Below are 17,675 nucleotides of genomic sequence, written 5' to 3' on the forward strand. Positions count from 1 at the left end.
TGAATACAAGTAGGAGAAGAATGACAGCAAAAATTGCAGAAATGGCAGTCCATGGAGTTCTCAAAATATCTTGCTTCAAATTTCCCTTCCACTTGTTCCAAGGTCTATTGCAATACGCATTCAGATCTTCAACAAGAGAAGAAAACTGGAAATAATAAGAGTCAAAATTAGCCTGTTCCACAAGTTTATGAAAAAAGAGTTGACACTCATTTCACTATCTCCAAGTAGATTTTCAATAATTTCTTTTCAAACAAGCAATTTCACATCCTTGGGAGTGTTAATAAGATAATTCATTAAGATAACATAGTCACATAAGAGATTATCATCACACTGACTTTGCTCGAACGCCAAAGGGTTTTTCATTACATATGTTATCGGGCTACGTATACTGAGTCGTGGAATTTCCAAATATTTCATCACGGAAATTATTAATTTATTTTTAGTTTTTGTAATAAATTTTTAATAAGTATTTATTGAAATTATTTAATTCATTTTAAAAATTAATTTTAACGTAAATTTAAATTTGTGATTAAAAGATTAAAAATTAATGAAAAAGAAGCATTTATTAACACTAAGAATATTAAAAAGAATTTAAAAATTAATGTATTCCATGATAATTTGGACTCTTTCTTGAGCACAACCATAATCTTTTTTAATTTTAGTCCTCTTCTTATGTTTGGCTCTCCTTTTGGGAGAACGAGACAGTACTAAAATTTACTCTTCTTGTTTAGTCTCAACCATAATCCTAAATTGATCGTTCTTATTTCTTAAAAATGTTCTTGTATGATAAAATAAAATCAGAAAAAATAATATAAATGTAAAATTTTTTGAAATATTTAAATAAATTTCTTGGATTTATTTAAATATTTTTGAAGCAAAATGTGGAATGAAACCAGAGAACTATGAGGTATCGAAGTGTTCCATTTTTCAGCCTCAACTCCTCTATCATCAATCCTTTGCATAGTCATGGTCCCTATCATCTTAAGCATGCTCAAAATTGGTAAGGTCCTAGATTCATTGAGCCAAGCATTCCAAGATTCGGACATATTGTTAGTCATGTGATCGACCTTCAATTTAGGATTGAATGCATGCTTGGATCACTGTATTATTGGGATCTTCCTAAGGTAGTTAAATGCATTGATGTTAATGGTCCTTATCTATGGCTTTGTTGAAGTTCAACATCTAAGGTAGCTAAGGCCATCGTAGCTGGAAGCCTTCTTGTACCATCTTTAGAAGTCGATGAATCCATCTATGCAGAATACTATGGGGTCGAGATGTTAGTTCAGAAATAAAGAGTTCCCCCGCTGAATACAAGGAGCCTTGCCTAATTCTTAACAGTTGAAACAAAATTATCTGAAATTGTTGTTTTAACATTTAACTCACATGCACCAGATAGATAAAACCAAGAGATGGGCAAAGTGAAGTGACTAGGACCAAGATAGATAATCAGATATAAGCTGCATCACACATATAGCATGTGAAGTTACCACTTGACCAAAAAGCATAATCTTGTTGACCAAAGATTTATGGTGCTAACTGCAAGTTCTCAAAATGTGAGGACCTGACTGAAGTTTCACAAACGATGTCGTTTCACTTTAGTTGTAAAAGTCTTCTTCCCAAAACGATTATTCAGTGTAATGAGCTGCTGTAACTTTACTCTTCTTCACTCACTCTCTCATTTATTTTCTTCAAGTATATAAGCAGCCACAATGTATTGTAACTAGTTAATCAATCAAATACAAAGAATTATTCAGCTTAGAATCAAGTTTTATCTTTCTTTTCTTTCAATTTCACTAATCTGATATGTAGGAGTTCGACATTAATATTTAAGTCTAACAAAAACAAATTCAGTATTCTCAACTTCTGAGACTTCCTTAGGAAACAAGCTTAGGATCTAAACTACGGGAAATTTACCAAAAAGGAGAAACTAAGAGGCATTGAGAAATAAAACAAATAGGAGAAGAACGGATGAATTTTATTCTATAAAGCAGAAAAGTGTAAACATCCAGGATTCCTCCAAAGCAAAGGGCTAGAGTACCCACACTCCCATCTCTATCCTAGAACAAACTTATTTGTTCATTAACCCTTGACAAAATTTGAACATTTAATTCCCCAAAATAAGTACCAATCTATGCTCTCTCTAGTCAAAACAGAAGGCTTGCTCCTCATAAACATAATTGAAACCAAAAATCTACTCTTGATATGTAAAAATATTCCACTCCATACCCACAAAAAAAAAAAAAAAAATAAAATAAAATGCATTCAACATCAGTAATATCTCAAGTTTCTAAAATAAAAGTTAATATCCAAAGTTGGGAAGAGCAAAATCTCTAAAACAAATTATATTCCTAAGAAAGCAAGAACACAAACACCTTAGCCAGAAAGCTAAATTGTAACACTTAAAACCTGAGATGTTACATACACTTGCAACAAAATAATAACTCGTAAATGTTACAAAACATTGCATTGCTACAAAAATGAAAGCACTGAAGAGAGGCAAATAAACCAAAGCTATAATAGTTGATGCAGATACCAAAAGCAAACTCAAAAGGCATCAACTTCAAACTAATAAAACTATTTGTAACCTGAAAGAGCAAGAAGAGACACCAAGATATGAAGAAACAAGCAAGAATGAACATAAAGTTAAATACATGAATGATTGGCTATAATGCAAATTGGAGATTGTTAGAGTAGGTGCCCTAGAGCCAATCAATTATTGTAGAATTGACTCTTTGTAATAATGTTCATTGATCAATAAAATGCATTTTATTCTATATCACGTAAATCATTATCGTATGTATTGATATATGTCCTTAGAATAGCAGAACAGTGACAAGTGTATCAAGTGTTTCAAATCTTGATAGTGAGAACCCTATGAGCACATATGGTGGCCATTCTAGAAATGTCTGTAGCCTAAGTATTATTCTGAAGTAAGGGCACAGATAATACGATAAGGCTATCATAGTGTTAAATTACCCTGTCGAAAGGCAGTGACTGATCTCATTTGTCAAGGTTGTTTGGTGACAAATTGGTGCAACACATAGGTGCTTACTGTAGGCAAGTTCACTAGACTGACCCACCAGAGGATTCCATATGGATGGTAACCCCAGTATCTATAGAACAAATCCTCTAACGAATGGTGGTGCATGTGATCCTTAGACTTGAGATCACTGGAGCACCTTGTGTACCGATTGATGTAGCTAAACACTAGCCCAACGTAGTTCTATTCAGAGCTGTCAATACGGTAATGATTGGCTGCATCAAGGAGTGTATCAAGACTATAGTGGATCAATAAAGGATTCACCACTTCCGGGTACGGGGGAAGTTATCTCATGGCGCAATTCAGTAAATAGAAATGACACTAAAACTATGACCACAGTGGGATTGAGTTGTTGCTCTATCCAGTTTATAATTCCGGTCATTGGTCCAGTAACTGAATACATACATATCGAGAGTAACTAAGGTTGACACTATTTCTATTCCTCAATCTCATTGAGATAACAAATGATGAAAGGATTAGATTATACAGTAACCATATCATTGATAGGTAGCTGCTTCGCTGAATCTAAGTCTATCGGGTGGCCATGATGCCTTGCTAGGGCCCAATCTTGGTCTTCGTGTTGTGAGACCATTAATTGGTATTAATCGCCATACTACACACTACCGGTATGATGAGGGGCCTATGGGTCACACACATAGAAGATAATTTAAGAACCAGTTTATAAGAAAGGCGTTTTCGTCTTTTTAGGCAAAAGGGTATTTTGGTAATCTCACAGTGCAATTAAATTTGCTAAGTTTGTAGCATTTATTTAATTTGATATTAAAATTAAATAAGTGAGATTATATTTAAATATGTGTTTACATATATTTAAATGAATTATCGTTATTGTTAAATGTTTTATATATATAACATTTAACAATAACGATAATTCATTTAAATATATGTAAACACATATTTAAATATATTAATTAAATTTAATTGAAATAATAATAATTAAAATTAAAATATCTAAATGGGACTGTTTGGACATAAGGGCTGTTTGGGTTGGTGCTCAAGCCCATTCCATGATGGAATAGGGCATTGTGTATGCACTATATAAGTGCAAGCTTTTTGTGAATTAAATTAAGAATTTCATTCATTCACATTGAATTAAAAATCCAGCCCCCTTTTCTCTCTTCCACGCCAGTTTTGCCTTTTAGGTTGAATCAAATATCACTTGATTCTTGTTCTTGGTTCTTAAGGCTAAAGAGGATCTAGCAAATCACTCTTTAGTTCCTTGGGGTTATCTTCGTGTGGACTACAGCTGGTTTGATCATACCCTTGGATATGTAGCCAAACCCATTCAAAGACAAGTTGGAGGAGCCTCCAAACGTGCGTATGAATTCTTAACTCTAAACTGATTTTTTTTGCAGATTTTGATTTAAAGTATATTGTTAAATTTGTGCCCTGATCTTGGTTCTAAGGAAATGATCTGTTATATATATATATATTTTTTTTTATTTTTTTTTATTTTTTTTTTTCCGCTGTTATGACTTGATCGTTTCCTAACAGGTTGTTCCCTAGCTATGCCTTTCTGCACACAGCCACTGTCCTTGGCAGCACATTTCTATGTGTAGCCCTCCTTGATCTGAGCTATGCGCAACCACTAAACCAGGGCTGTGCATGGCTACACACAGCCCTTCTGCAAGCTACACGTTCTGTCTAGGTTGCATCTTCCAAGCCCTTGGCCGCGCGTTAACGCACGGTTGGCAACAGCATACAGTGCATGCTTCACTGCACGTAACCCTATCCATATGCCTATTTCAAGCACCTGTCCAAGATGCCCAGCGTCTACCATGAGCACAAGTGTGCGACACTATCCTACCAGTACAGGTCAAGGCTGCGCACTAACCTGCACAGTTGCTTGGGAATTTTTGGACTTCGCATTACGTGTGCGAGCCCAGCGGGAGTGGCCTGGTTTTTAGGTTGCTAGGGTATTGGTAATCATCATACCAACGTCCCATCAAGCAGAGAATCTCGCGAGCTTTCTTGTGTGAATTGGATGGTGAAAGAGACTTTCTTGTTGTTACGAGGTAAGGGCATTTTAGGGATTTTAAGGTGGCATTTTGAACATTTTCACCAAGTTATTAGGAATAGAATAAGTTGCCGCTATTCTAGACTGTTTAATTTGTTTTCAAATTGGGCAGGGACTAAACTACAAATTTTGCAAGTTTAGGGACCAATGTGTAACTTTGTACAATTATAGGGGATAAATGTAATTTACCCAATAAATTCAAATTGGGTAAATTTGAATATATGCTATATTGATTGGTGTCAATAATGCATAGTGTTTGGTACTTGGCCATCAACCTTAGGATTTATTATGTTTTATGGATGTTGTAATTTTTATAAAATATGACCTGTGTGTCCTGCCGCTCTCCAAAACCCTCAATGTAATTCACTTCTCATCTAAATCCCCTCGAATGTAACTCGAGGTTTCTTTTTAGTCAATGTAAAGTAGAATAGTGTTGAAGACGAGGCGAAGGCGTGAAGAATCTTGAAGATTTTATATTTTTGTAATAGAATGTATGAACCTAGGGTGACCTACCAAATTCCACAAAGCTCAAGGAAATTGGTTCTAGATTGGCCATGTACCAATACGTTTTTTTGTCTTATTGTAGAAGCATGCTAAGATTAAATGCCAAGACTATAATGTACTATATAAGATAAAATTCGTTAGATTAATTAAAGCAAAAACCCCTCATAATGATATTAAGTCAACATTAAAATGAGCCTTCCATCACCATTGGATTAATCAAACCATCATTCGTTAGGGTCTCATTCGCCCCCGTGAAGAGCCACTTCTACCTTTGGGAGGTTAATCATCATTGGAGTTTTTCCTTAATAGTGATCGGTTATGACTTAACTAGATGTATTTTGCTAGATTCACCTCCTCGAAGGGTTGATAAATACACTAGAGGCATGGTAGAGTAATGCATATTAAAAATGCAGGAGTGGGCATGTAGTGTTCAAACTCATCGATCTGAAAGTTACACTTGAGGCCAATGGTTGGTGTCGTTGGATTATGTAATTGGTTTGTTTACTTTGTTTACATTTGAGTTTAATAAGTTGGTGCTATTAGATTGTGTAAATTAAAGTTTGTGGCCTACCTATTCAACTTACTTTGATCGACTCACCCTTGTGAGAGGTCAAATTAGGAATGATGGGATTTTAGTCTACTTGGAAGACTAATAGGCCTTCCTGAGTTTAATAGTGAGGGCTATTAGCTTAAGTAAAATAGTGGAAGCAAATTAATTAATAAAAGGCCTTACTAATTAATAAAGATATTAACTTTGTTTAAAATTTGTACTTGTAGAATCCATTGAATGGATTGACACCCATAGCGATCAATCATCAAAAGGAAACAAGCTGGATGGTAATAATTTTACAGACACATATTGATATCTTGGGAATTGTACTAGGAGTCTAAAAGAAAATTATACCATTGGGCAGGCTCTGGCTCAAAGAGCATGGTGATGACATCACCTAGGAATAGCAAGATGGATAAGGGTGCCAAAGTGTATATCGAGAGATTTGAGACTTTAGGTTCTGGTTTGGATAGTGACTTGGCAGTTGACTTAGTCCTTGCCTGATTCTCAATTCATATATAACATGAGCATGAATGAGAGGTCTCTCCCTGAGCTCGTTTAAGGACTGTAAAGTAAAAGGTCGAAGCCAGTAGTGATAGTAGTCACTAACACTAATAGAAGGATGGACAAAAGTAAGTTCAAGTCCAAACCTTAGGATACTCTTAAGTCTGTATGTGATTATGGAAGGTAGTTTTCTTCTATTGTGGTAAGCCTGGCCATTGGAGGAAACATTGCAAGGCCTTCCTAACAAGCAAGAAAAAGAATGAATCTTCTTCATCAGGTATGTTTATGATTGAGAATAAGAAAGCCAAAGTTGATGGCTTTAATCAAACGTACTTTTGGCATTGTAGGCTCGGTCATGTGAACCAGACTCATAGCAAAACTTCACAAGGACGGATTTTTGCCATTTGACTTTAAGTCTTATAAGGTATGCAAGTGATGCCTAATAGGCAAAATATTCAAGTCACCTTTCACTATACATGATGAAATGGCAAATGAACCACTAGGCATCATCCATAGTGATGTATGTGGACCTCTAACTGTACAAGCGAGAGGTGGATATTCTTACTTGATCACTTTTACTGATGACCTCGGTAGATTTTTATATATCTACTTAATGAGACATAAATCTGAATCCTTTGACAAATTCAAAGAATTCAAGAAAAAAGTATAGAATCAACCTGATCTGACAGGGGAGGAGAATACTTGAGCTTAGAGTTTGATGCTTACCTTAAGGAATGTGGGATAATATCTCAACTCTCATCTCTTTATACACCTCAACACAATGGACTATCTGAAAGGAGGAATTGAACCTTGTTTGATATGGTTCGGTCCATAATGAGTTTCACAGATTTACCCACATTATTCTAGGGCTATGCCCTAGAGGCTGTGACTTATACACTGAATCATGTACTGTCAAAATCAGTAGATAAGACACCATATAAACTATGGAACAGGCGAAAACCCGTTTTGTCTCATATAAGAGTTTGGCGTTGTGATGCTTATGTCAAGAAATTGACTTTGAACAAGCTTGCTCAAAGTCAGAGAAATGTACCTTTGTAGGGTATACTAAAGAGACAAGAGGATACTATTTCTACAATCCAATTGAGTAAAAAGTTTTCGTTGCTTGAGCAGGGGACTTTTTGGAGAAGGATTTGTTTCTAAAAGAAGATGATTTTAGAAAGCTAGAACTCGATGAAGTTCTAGATCCATAAGATGCATCAAACTACAGACAAGATGATGGGCCAATGGAAATGGTTGAGCATCATGAGGAGGTCACTCCACTAAGAGTGTAACAAAGTGAACCACTAACACAAGAGTCGCGTAGGTTTAGGAGAATACGTCATGAGCTGAGAGATATGGTTTTCTCGTGACTTAGGAATGTGACATATTGGTCTATCAAGACGATGAGCCTAGAACCTACAATGACATCTTCTCGGATCCAGATTCCGCAAAATGGCTAAAAGCCATGAAATCTGAAATGGACTTCATGTACCAAAACCAAGTATAGGATTTGGTGGATCCACGCGAAGGGGTCAAACCCATAGGGTGTATATGGGTCTTTAAGAAGAAGATTGACATGGATGGGTATGTGCAAACCTATAAAGCATGGCTGGTTGCAAAAGGTTTCAAACAAAAGCATGGGATTGAGTATGATGAGACCTTTTCACCAATAGCAATGTTGAAGTCCATTACGATTATGCTAGCGAATGTTACATACCACGATTATGAGATTTGGTAGATGGATGTCAAAACTATTTTCCTGAACAAAAATCTTGAAGAGGACATCTACATGACGCAATCCGATGGTTTCGTTCTTGATAAGCAAGCAAAAAAGGTATGCAAGTTGAAGAGATCCAGTTATGTGTTAGGGTAGGTGCCCTAGAGTGAATCAATTATTTTGCAATTGACTTTTGTATAAATGTTTATTTATCAATAAAAGGCATATTCTTCTATATTATGTAAATCATAATTGTGTGTATTGATATATCTCCTTATGATGGTAGAACCGTGACGAGGGTATCAAGTGTTCAAATCTTGATAGTGAGAACCCTATGTCCACATATAGTGGCCATTCTAGAAATGTTCGTAGCCCTAGTATTATTTTGGCTAATGACAGAAATAATACGGTAAAGGTATCATAGTGTTGAATGACCATGTTGAAAGTCAGTGACTGATCTCACTTGTCAAGGTTTTTTGCCGACAACCTGGTGCAACACATAGGTGCTTGCTATAGGCAAGTTCACCAGACAGACCCACCAGAGGATTCCATATGGATGGTAACCCTAGTGTCTATGGAATAAATTCTCTAATGAATTGTAGTGCATGTGATCCTTAGACTTGAGATCACCAGAGTACCTTGTGCACCGATTGGTGTAGTTTGACACTAACCCAACGTAGTTCTATTCAGAGCTATCAAAATGGTAGTGATTGGCTACATCAAGGTGTGTATCAAGACTATGGTGGTTTTACAAAGGATTCATCACTCCTAATAGGCAGAAGTTATTTCACTACGAAATTCAGTAAATGGCAATGACACTAAATATGTGGCCACAGTGGGATTGAGTTGTTGCTCAATCTAATTTATTATCCGATCATTAGTCCAGTAACTAAATAAAAAGATATCAAGGATATCTAAGATTGACACTATTTCTATACCTCAACCTTGATGAGAAAATGTATGATGAAAGGATTTGATTGCACAATAACCATATCATTGATAGGTAGCTATTTCGCTGAATTTGAATCTATTGAGTGGCCATGACGCCTTGCTAGGGGTCAATCTTAGTCTGTGTGTAATGAGATGATTAATTGGTATCAATCGTGATACTACTCATTACCGATATGATAAGGAGCCTACAGGTTGTAGGAACCATGTCGTGGCAAGCTCGGAATAACAAAAAAAAAAAAAAAAATTATTGCCATGGCACGATTCCATTACCCAAGATCATGATTTCAACTAAATTAATCAACATAAATTAAAACAACCATACAAACGAAAGGCTCTTTCTCTAGATTAGAACTTTCAATACGGTTCACATGTATTGTTTACTGACATTGTTCATGATGTACTATTCATATGTACTATTCACGGGAACTGTTCACAAGTACTTTGCTATCAATCCAACATAGGATCAAGTCTGTCGATATCCACAAGAAGGCAAGCTCAAGATCACCATAGGATTGACTGCTAGATCAATCAGAGGGCTTAAGTGAAGGTGGTGGGAATTAGTGTGAGAAAAACTCACAAGGTGGTTAGGGTTTGGCGTGAATGGGAGAGTTAATTTTGCTATTCAATTTGAAAAATTAACTTTATGAGAATTGCTCTATTAAATCAAAGCCCAATGACCCTTTATATAGGCACGATTGGATTACAATCCTTTTAATTTCCATTTGAATTGGAATAGGTGATGTCAAATCTCTCGATATACCCAATCATTTTGGGTACATGAGGATCAACTTTGGCACCCTTATCCATCTTGTTGTTCCTAGGTGATGTCATCACCTTGCTCTTGAGGTAGAGCCTACCTAATGGTATAATTTTCTTTCAAACTCCAAGTACAATCAATACATGTCCATAAAATTACTACCATCCAGCCTATTTCCTTTTGATGATCGATCGCTACGGGCGTCAACCCACTAAATGGATCTCTACAAGTACAAATTTTTACAGAGTTGATACTCTTTTATTAATTAATAAGGCCTTTTTGTAATGCCCACATCAAGGTACGTAGTCTTATTTATGCCCTAATACCCTTAGTTGAATCTAGTTAGAGTTAGCTTGAGCAAGTGTGAAGGAAATTCTTTAAAATGTTATTAGGGGTAAAATGGTCATTTCACTCATATTTAGATGAAAGAGTGGGGAGTGAAAAGAAATAGAATAACATGGAGAAGATAATAAAAATGAGGGCATTCTTGTAATTGACTAAGGGACATAGATGGAATTTTTAGAAAAGGCAAGGGTAAAATATACATATATATATTATGTAAGAAGAGTTCAAGAAGAGAAACCCTAGCCACTCTACCCATAGTTCACGCCACCTTCACCCTAAATTCTCTCAAATTTCTTCACTTAATTTCCAAGGAAATTCGTAGGATTTTAGTTCAATTTTGATAGATTTTCAATCCTAAGCATCCAAAGGTAAGATTCTTGCACCAAAATGTGAGATTAAATTTTAAATTTTTGAATTCTTATGGTTTTATATGCTTAGGGTTCAAGAGAAAAGGGAATTCTACCAAAGAGAGATTATAGTATTGGAGTTGCTCAAATTCAAGGTAAGTAAATCCAACTTTAGCCTTGATTTAATCACAAGTTGTGTAAAGAAATTTATTTTATGTTGTGTGTGTTTGGATGATGAGAAATTATGGATTGAAAATTGAGGTTGTTTGATATGTGAATTTCATAACCATGAGAAGTAATTTATTAGTATATGATGGGAAGTGAATTAGTAGTATGTGATGAAAATTGATTCATTAGTATGTGTAGAGAATTGATTTATTAGTATGGGATGAGAATTGATTTATTAATATGTGATGAGAATTGATGTATTTGTATGTGTTGTGTTGATGGAATTTTGGATGAAAAATGAAAGTATGGATGTGGAAAGGTGGAAAGGTGGAGGATGAATTTCAGCTAGGTTGATTGTTGGCTTTAGGGAGTTCTTACTCCTATTTTGGTGGCTTGAGAAAGATGTGGAAGTGTAGCCAACTTAATATTTGCATGTGCATATGAATTTTTTGATGAAAATCCTAAGAGAAAACATGTTACCATGGTTGCCCTGTCAAATATGTGGCCTTCTAAGTGATTTTTGAGCATCTTACATATTGAACTGGGTTGAGACCTAAACACTTTCTCTAAGCTTTAAAATGAGACCAAGATCATAGCAATCCGATGTGTATAACTCGAGATATGCCTTCTTAAATATGACCTATGCAGTATGACTACCTCAAGAATGCTTCCAATTTATTAGTTTATTTTTAGTCTAATAATCTATTTCAAGTATGGAAGGTTGTTAGTAGAAAATACTAGTTCTCTAATGATATTTTTTTTATATACCATAATGTATTCTCACATTCTCACATTTGCATTTTAAAGAATAGCAAAGAATGAGCATATTTCGATGCACATACATATGTATGAGACTATTAAAGAATAAAGAGAAAGAAAGAAAAGAAATTAAGTGTAGAATTATTGTTTAAAGAAATATAATTAAGGAATAATTCAAATCTGAAATTTTACTTAAAGAAATATAAAAAGATATGAGAAGAGAAGGTTGTTGCGATGGGGAGCCCATGAGTGACAGAGAAGAAGAATAACCTCGCATGCACGCTGTTAGAGTAGATGCCCTAGAGCCAATCAATTATTGTAGAATTAACTCTTTGTAATAATGTTCATTAATCAATAAAAAGGCATTTTATTCTATATCGCGTAAGTCATTATTATTGCAATATGTATTGATATATGTCCTTAGAATGGTAGAACCGTGACGAGGGTATCAAGTTTTTCAAATCTTGATTAGTGAGAACCCTATGAGCACAAATGGTGGCCATTCTAGAAACGTCCGTAGCCTCAGTATTATTCTGAAGTAAAGGCACAAATGATACAGTAAGGCTATCATAGTGTTGAACGACCCTGTCGAAAGGCAGTGACTGATCTCACTTGTCAAGGTTGTTTGGTGACAACCTGGTACAACACATGGGTGCTTGTTGTAGGCGGATATACCGCAGCAAGTTCACTGGACTGACCTACCAGAGGATTCCATATGGATGGTAACCCCAATGTCTATGGAACAAATCCTCTAACGAATGGTGGTGCATGTGATCCTTAGACTTGAGATCACCAGAGCGCATTGTGCACCGATTGGTGCAGTTTGACACTAGCCTAACACAGTTCTATTCAGAGCTGTCAATACGGTGGTGATTGGCTGCATCAAGGAGTGTATCAAGACTATGGTGAATTGACAGAGGATTCATCACTCCCGGGTATGGGAGAAGTTGTCTCACGGCGCAATTCAGTATATGGCAATGACACTAAAACTGTGACCACGGTGGGATTGAGTTGTTACTCTATCCGGTTTATAATACAGGTCAATGATCTAGAAGCTGAATACATAATATCGAGAGTAACCGGAGGTTGACACTATTTCTATGCCTTCGTCTCGTCGAGATAACGAATGATGAAAGGATCGAATTGTACGGTAACCATATCGTTGACAGGTAGCTACTTTGCTGAATCTGAATCTATCGGGTGGCCATGATGCCTTGCTAGGGGCCAATCTTGGTCTGTGTATTAGTGAGACGATTAATTGGTGTTAATCACGATACTATACACTGTCGGTACGATGAAGAGCCTATGGGTCACACACATAGAAGATAATTTAAGACCCAAGAAGAAAGAAGGGCCTTTTTGTCTTTTTAGGCAAAAGGGTATTTTGGTAATTTCACATTGCAATTAAATTTGCTGAGGTCGTAGCCTTTATTTAATTTGTTAGAAAAATTAAATAAGTGAAATTACGTTTAAATATTTGTTCGCACATATTTAATTAAATCATCATTATTGTTAAATGTTAATTAAATATTAATTGATTTTAATTGAGATAGTGATGAAATATATTAAAATATCTAATTGGGAGTGTTTGGCAACATGGGGTGTTTGGGTTGGAGCCCAAGCCCATTCCATATGGTAATAGGGCAACTAAGTTTGCCTATAAAAGAAAAGTGTTTGTGTGTGATTTGTGAGATTATTTTATTTTGCCTTTTGATTAAAGGAAAAAAAACACAACACAACCCATTCTCTCTCCCACGCCAACTTTGGTTTGTGCCAAAATCATTGTTTTTCTTTTTGATTTCTTATGGCCAAGGAGGATCTAGCAAATCTCTCCTTGGTTCCTTGCGATTGTCTTCGTGTGGACTTCTACGGTTAGATCCTACACTTGGATCGGTAGCAAACACGTTAAGAGACAATATTGGTAGAGCCTCCAACGTGGGTATGAATCTAAACTTAGATTTACTTTTCTACAGATTCTTGATGTAAAACATAAACTGTAATTTCTGTGCCCTGATTTTGGGCTTTAAGGAACGATCCATGGTTGTAAAAATTTTTGTTTTCCGTTGCGCAACCGGGTCATTTCCTAACACATACCGCCTTTAGTGAGCGGCCTCAGAATAAGAAAGAAGAATTTGTATAGTCCGTTAGAAGTGCATGTGGATGAGGACTATACCTAGCAGAGCATACCTACATGCACGCCGCCTTTAGTGAGTGGCCTCAGAATAAGAGAGAAGAATTTGTACAGTCCGTTAGAAGTGCAAGTAGATGAGGACTGTACCCACTCACACGGCTAGGGTTCCGAATCCATGCCTTAACCAAGTCCGATCGACAAACAAGAATAGAAAAAAAAAAAAAAAGGATAGAAAAGAAAAGAAAAGAAAGAAGAAAAAAAAAAGCAAGAAAGAATAGAAATGGAAAAAGAAAGAAACGCAAAAAAAGAAAGAAAACAGAAAAGAAACATAAAGCAAAATGAGAAACAAAAAACAGAATCTGAAAACAGAAAAACAGAAAAGAAAATGCATTGCTTATAAAAGTTTATGCATTTGTGCATATGCATCATGCCAATTCTACTATCCCGAGTTAGTTTCCATATTTGTGTTTACATATCGGTAAGTGAGAAACTAGAATCTTAGAAAGAGTAGAGAAGAATAGAGAAGCTTGGAGTAAGGAAAGAAAATCCTGAATCTGAATAACGAAGGAAGAATAGAAGTATTGTAGGTTTACTTACTGAGCAATTTAGTGCTCACTCCGTTGATTTCACTGTTTTTGCAAGTAATAGATGAGATGCGATCGGGAGGAACGTCAAATAGCGGAGGAGAATGGCACCACTATCCGAGATTACTTTGTACTTATTTATGTACTATTATTACATGATGTAGCGATCTGTATATAAAGTAAAATTTGTTTTGGGCCCACTATTACATTCTTACATACATATATATTTTCTATAATATGTTTAGTAAGTTTTACTTATATTTTTCCAAAGAACTACTAGCTAGAAAGAATGTTGCACTTTTATCATTTAATATGCTCCCACTATTTTTATTCAAGTTAATATCCCTCACTATTAAACTCGGGAAGGCACGTTGGTCTTCCTAGTTGGCCAAAATTCCATCATTCCTAATTTGACCTCTCATGGGGGCAAGTAGACCAAAGTAGGATGAGTAGGTAGGCCACAAGCTCTAGCTTACACCATTTAATAGCACCAACTTATTAAACTCAAATGTAAGTATTGTAGAGAAACCAATTACACAATCCAATGGCACCAACCATTGGCCTCAAGTGTAACTTTCGGATCGGTGAGTTTGGACACTACATGCCCACTCATGCATTTTAAATATGCACTACTCTACCATGCCTCTAGTTGTACTTATCAACCCTTCGCGGAGGCAAATCCAGCAAAGTACGCCTAGTTAAGTCATAACCATCACTATTAAGGAAAAACTCCAATGACGATGAACCTCGCAAAGGTAGAAATGGCTCCCTACGAGGGCAAGTGAGACCATGACGAATGTTGGTTTTATTAATTCCATGGGATGGAAGGCTTGATTTATTTTTGACCTAATATCTTTTATGAGAGGCTCATGCTTTAAAGTTCTCACCATTTCATTATCTTATTTAGCATGTTATTGTTTAGCACTCAACCTTAGCATGCATGCTTCTACAAATAAGATACTCCATAAACTCATGTTGGTACATGGCCATTCTAACACCAATTTCCTCGAGCTTAAAGGAAGTTGGTAGGTCACCCTAGGTTTACTATTCTATTCCAAAGAATAAAACATCTTCAGGATTTGTCACGCCTTTGCCTCGTCTTCAAAGCCTATTCTACTTTACACATAAATTTAAAGAAACCTAGAGTTACATTCGAGGGGATTTAGATGAGAAGAGAATTTACATTAAAAAATGGGTGGTAAGGTAGGACACGTAGACCCTATTTAAAACAAACAAATTCAGAATAATAAAACCTAAGGTCTATGGCCGAGTACCAAACACCATGCATAATAGACACCAATCATATAATGCATAAATTTAAATTTACCATATTTGAATTTTTGGGTAAATTTCACTTTACTCCCTTTAATTTTGTAGAGCTTTTATTGGTCTCTAAACTTCGTAAATTTATAGTTTAGTCCTTGTCTAGTTTGAAAATTGACTAAATAGTCAAGAATGGCGACAACTTATTCTTCTATTATGGCTAAATGTAAAAGTTCAAAATGCTTTTCTCCATTCCCTAAAATACCCTTATCATGCAGCAACGGGATTAGTCCTTTTCAACACTCTAATTCCCACACGAAAGATTGCGGGGTTTATCCTCATCGACGGAAACAACCACTAAAACCCTAGTAGCCCAAAATGGGCCACTCTCACTAGGCCCAAGCACATAGTGCAAGGCCTATAAGTCCTGGGCGACTAGGCACCATGTGCCAGGGGATAAAGCAATATAAGGCGCACACCCTCGAAAGAGGGCCAGCTGTGCATGAAGGCACATCCGAGGGCCCTTGGAGCAACCTAGTGGTGCGTGGCAACGCGCAACTAGGAGCAGCCGTGAACGATAATGCGCAGCAGAAGGGAGTGTTGTGCACGCCAACGCGCTGCAAGAGAGGTGCTGGGGCCAAGTTATGCACAGCCTTTTCGAGTGGTTGTGTGCAGCCACACACAACCATGAAGAAGGGGGCTACGTGCACCAATGCGCAACCATGGACTACTGCATGCAGCCTCGAAAATCAGCCACCATCTTTAGGGTTTTCGAAACCCTAAACCAATCAATCTTCAAAGAAACTTCATCAACAAAATCAAATAAAAAACAGTAGGTTTAAAATTAAAATTAAAACCTGCACATGCCAATCTAGCACCCAATCTGAATCGAAGTTCTGATACCACTTGTAAGAACCATGTCGTGGCAAGCGTAGAATAATCAAAAAAAAAAAAAAAAATTTCTGCCATGGCATGATTCCATTACCCAAGATCATGATTTCGACTAAATTAATCAACATAAATTAAAACAACAATACAAAATTATGTTATATAACTCCCGTTGGTTGCTCCTTCTCTGGATTAGAACTTTCAATACTGTTCACCGGTACTGTTCACAAGTTATTGTTCATGGATACTGTTCACAGGTAGTGTTCTTGGGTACTATTCACAAGTACTTCACTATCGATCCAACATAGGATCAAGTCCATCAGTGTCCATCGAAGGTAGGCTCAGGATCACCCTGTGATTGACTACTAGATCAATCAGAGGGCTTAGGTGAAGGTGGCAAAAATTAGTGTGAGAAAAACTCATAAGGTGGTTAGGGTTTGGCGTGAACGGGAGAGTTAATTTTGCTATTCAATTTGAAAAATTAACTTTATGGCAATCCCAAATAAGAATCCAATAAGGATTGTAAATCCTTAATTCCTATTTGGATTGGATTACAATCCTTTTAATTCATATTTGAATTGGATTGCAATCCATGATATAAGAGATTAGAATATCTCTTAAAGATATTCTCCTTAAATATGAATCCTAATTAAATAAATATTTTATTTAATTAATTCCTATATAAATACATATTCTAATTATATAAATATTACTATTTATTTAATCCATATATATTTATCATATTTAATATATGAGTTTAATATATATTTAATTAAATTAAATATATATTCTCCATATTAATTAAAATTAATATAATTCCAAATTTTGCTAAAAAATTCAACCCCTTAGCAAAATTACCAAAGTACCCTTCTCGCCCATAATGACGAAAATGCCTGGACTCCCAAATTACCAAAATACCCTTTTTGGCCCAAGGAGAAGATTGTCCTTCCATTTCCGTTTCTCACTTAACTGTTTTCTTTGTGTGTGACCCGAAGGCTCTTCACTTTGCCAACAGTGTCCCGATAACTAATTAAGCACCAAGCAATTAGTGTTTTCGTACACCAATCAAGATTGGTTTCTAGCAAGGCATCATGATTCCCCGGTAAGTAAAGAATCAGCGATTTAGGCTTAC

This window comes from Pistacia vera, unplaced genomic scaffold (assembly GCF_008641045.1).
Source record: "Pistacia vera cultivar Batoury unplaced genomic scaffold, PisVer_v2 Contig227, whole genome shotgun sequence".
NCBI lineage: Eukaryota > Viridiplantae > Streptophyta > Magnoliopsida > Sapindales > Anacardiaceae > Pistacia > Pistacia vera.